This window comes from Sinocyclocheilus rhinocerous, unplaced genomic scaffold (genome assembly GCF_001515625.1).
Source record: "Sinocyclocheilus rhinocerous isolate Xijiao unplaced genomic scaffold, SAMN03320098_v1.1 scaffold15638, whole genome shotgun sequence".
NCBI classification, from domain to species: domain Eukaryota; kingdom Metazoa; phylum Chordata; class Actinopteri; order Cypriniformes; family Cyprinidae; genus Sinocyclocheilus; species Sinocyclocheilus rhinocerous.
Window position 1 is genome coordinate 1 of NW_015632187.1, and position 3,258 is coordinate 3,258.

The following is a 3,258-nucleotide window of genomic DNA, read 5'->3' on the forward strand; positions in this document are numbered from 1 at the left end:
GCATTTTCCTGAAAATAGCAATCGCACACTAAAAAAAATGTCAATGTCCACACATTAATGTCACACTACTGAACATAAATTCAGGTGTACAGTGCTGTGAAAAAAAAATCCTGATTTATTCTATTTTTGTGTATATCCAGTATATTGTCAGATATATTTTTAATAACTTTACAGTGATACAAAGAAAAATAATAATGCAAACAGAATTCACTTCTGCTGTGAAGCAGCTCTAAACAGTAAAAAGAGTCATTGTTCAGTTGAAATCAGTGTTGACTCATCTAGCAAAACTGGTGTCATCATCTAGCTCCGTTCAGTCCTCATCCAATAGTGTCAGTGGAGTCAGATCAATAATTTTTCTGAATATTATGTGTCCCCAAATAAGTAAGCCAAAAGTTGACATTGGCAAGGAACCCAATCTCCATCAGGTGACAGAATGGAGAAAAAAAAACCTTGGGAGAAAGTATGTTTAGTTTAGGAATCAGTTCCCCTCTGGCCAACAAATGAACATGGTGTGATTATGATTCAGGCTGCATCACAATTTAGTGTGAAATATACAGGACTGTAGGCCTACAAGTAGCTGGAGTTATTAATCTCATTTAAATACTACCTAAAATCAGGTTTACATTTGTGGCTAAGTAGAATGTGAGTGACCTTTAATGCATTTTCCAGAAATAAAGACTCACCAACATCTGTTGAGTGCCTTTTCCCTTTCTCTCTACTCCGCTTTACTATAATGCTTCCTCTGTTGCAAAGAGGGGTACACTGTACGCTGAACACTTTTCAATGATTTTTCCCCTTATGTCAATTAGGGGTTGATGCTCTCCTAGAAACAAATACACAGTATATTCAGTGCAATTTTGTTCATTCCATTATTATAAATGATGTACTGATGCTATTGGAATGAGAACTGAACTGAGCTGGACAATGACATGACTAATTTCTACAGATCTGCTTATAACAAATTGCTGAGCCATAGCATAATTATAATAATGCATCTATACACAGGGTTGTTACTAGTTGGATTGAGATGTTTTATTAGAATAGATTTTATAATATAATTGTAATTAGTTTTACTATAGTAAAAGTGTAGTAAAAACAGCATTAAACCAGTTGTTTTGTCTTTCTATCAGACTTAAGTTCTGTGTGTTCTGTGCTATAGTAAGCATCTCGCGCTACAGATCAGTAGGAAGCGGCGTTCCCTTTCATGGGAACTTCGAACTGCGTCCTCTAGGGGTCGTGGTGCCGCCATTGCGTTAGTTTTGTCATCTTACTTCCGGCTGAGAGGGACCTACCTAAGATAGTGGCTAGATAACAGAACAGAACGCAAATGTCAAGTATTATATGCTCAGTTAGGGGCTGCCATTACAATTGGATTAAGAGAAGAGAACAATTGCACCAACGATGTTATGAACACAATGTGAAGCGGTCGGAGTGTTGTGGTGCACTTTACAATTTACACCCGCCACCTAAAGAAGAGGAGCACCTGAGGCAATGGCTGAAGGCGCTAAATTTGAAGCACCCTTATGTGTGTTCGTACCATTTCATGGACAAGAAGCCGACTGACGAACACCCTTACCCCGAGAAATGGCTCGGCTACGATGTTCCGGTAAAGAAGTCACGCCGGGTGCTGAAAAGGTCAGATTCAGGTAAGCTAACGTTAACTTAGCTAAGTTAGCTATGTGCTTGTTCGCCTAACGTTAGATTTATGAAGTCCGTTCTGTGAATACATTTAAGATCAGTAACGAGCAGTTAACAAAGTACAACGAATTTTGCATGATTACCATTGCCCACCTATTTATTTCATATTTACGATAGTACAAGATATTATGGTACATTACAATAGCTCACATTATTCCTGTAAGTTACAGAGATTGCAGATGATAGCAGGCCAGCTAGCTACATTTCTCATTCAGATATTGATATTGACCTACGTTTTAACACTACAGTTAGAGTGTGTATACTGTTTTGTTTTTAATGCATCTCTCTCTCACACACATACTGTTCTAAGTATGGGTCCCATCATATATTAATTCTCATGATGTATTTTAAGTACTAATGTAAAAATGTTTAATATTATTTCCACAGATGTATCGATGACCGCCAGTGATGCAGTGGACAACTGTGAGGGTGATCACATCCACATGCCCCTGAACTGTGATGCAGAAACACAATGGGAGGATCCATCTGTCTCTGACCACAACTACAGTTCAAAATCACAACTCAACCTGAAGCCACCTACATCTGATATGGGAACACAATGCATTGAGCCGGTGCCATTGTACATAACTCTGCTGAGAAAAAACAACCTTTGTCAGCTATACACAGGGTTGACATTGGATGCATTTCATTCAGTTGCCGAGCACCTTACCAGGTCCAGTACATACACCAACAGCTTCCAGTTACACACTTGGGATCAGCTCCTGATGACTCTGCGTCTTAATTTATTTCAGGGTGATCTTGCTGAAAGGTTTGGTGTTTCTCAGTCCATTGTAAGCAAGGTGATTTCATGTTGGATTGACATCATGGAGGAGAACATGAGGGATTACATACCATGGCTTCCCAGGGAGACAATCCAGGCAACAATGCCTCAGTGTTTTCAGAGAACAATTCCCAAATACAACATGTGTGATCGACTGTTCAGAGACATCTCTTCAAAAGCCACGCAACCTTGACTCAAGAGGCGAGTCCTACAGCCATTACTACGGCCAGAACACCATCAAATACCTGGTCTCTATTGCACCAGGTGGACTGATCATGTTCATCTCACCAGCGTATGGAGGAAGGTGCAGTGACAAATTCATAACTGCAAATTCAGGGCTCCTGGAATACCTTCGTCCAGGCGATGAAGTAATGGCAGACAGAGGCTTCACCATTACCGATCTCCTGTTTGAAAGGAATGTGAAACTTGTCATTCCAGCATTCACCAAGAGAGGCATGCAACTCTCTGAAGAAGACACCACCAACACTAGGCGCATTGCCAATGTACGTGTCCATGTTGAGCGGGTCATATGCCGACTGAAAAACTTCAAAATCCTTTCTCAAACAGTTCCAATTAACCTCACCCCTAAGATTGATAACATTTTGAGAATTTGTGCAGCCCTGTGTAACCTTCTCAGCGACATAATTTCTGATGTAGAGGATGAATAAGTGTTGATTTGTAGCTGCGTTCCACGACTGTCGATACATTTTGCTGTGGTTTTTCTTTAACTAATCAGTGTAAATAGTGTAAGTAGTTATTTTTATAAACCTTTACAATGT

The 3,258-nt window shown here is 39.8% G+C and overlaps 1 pseudogene; it reads left to right on the forward strand.

Annotated features, from left to right (window-relative positions):
- The first annotated feature begins 1,327 nt into the window (after positions 1-1,327).
- On the forward strand, positions 1,328-3,248 carry LOC107742224 (uncharacterized; annotated as a pseudogene).
- The last annotated feature ends 10 nt before the right edge of the window (positions 3,249-3,258 follow it).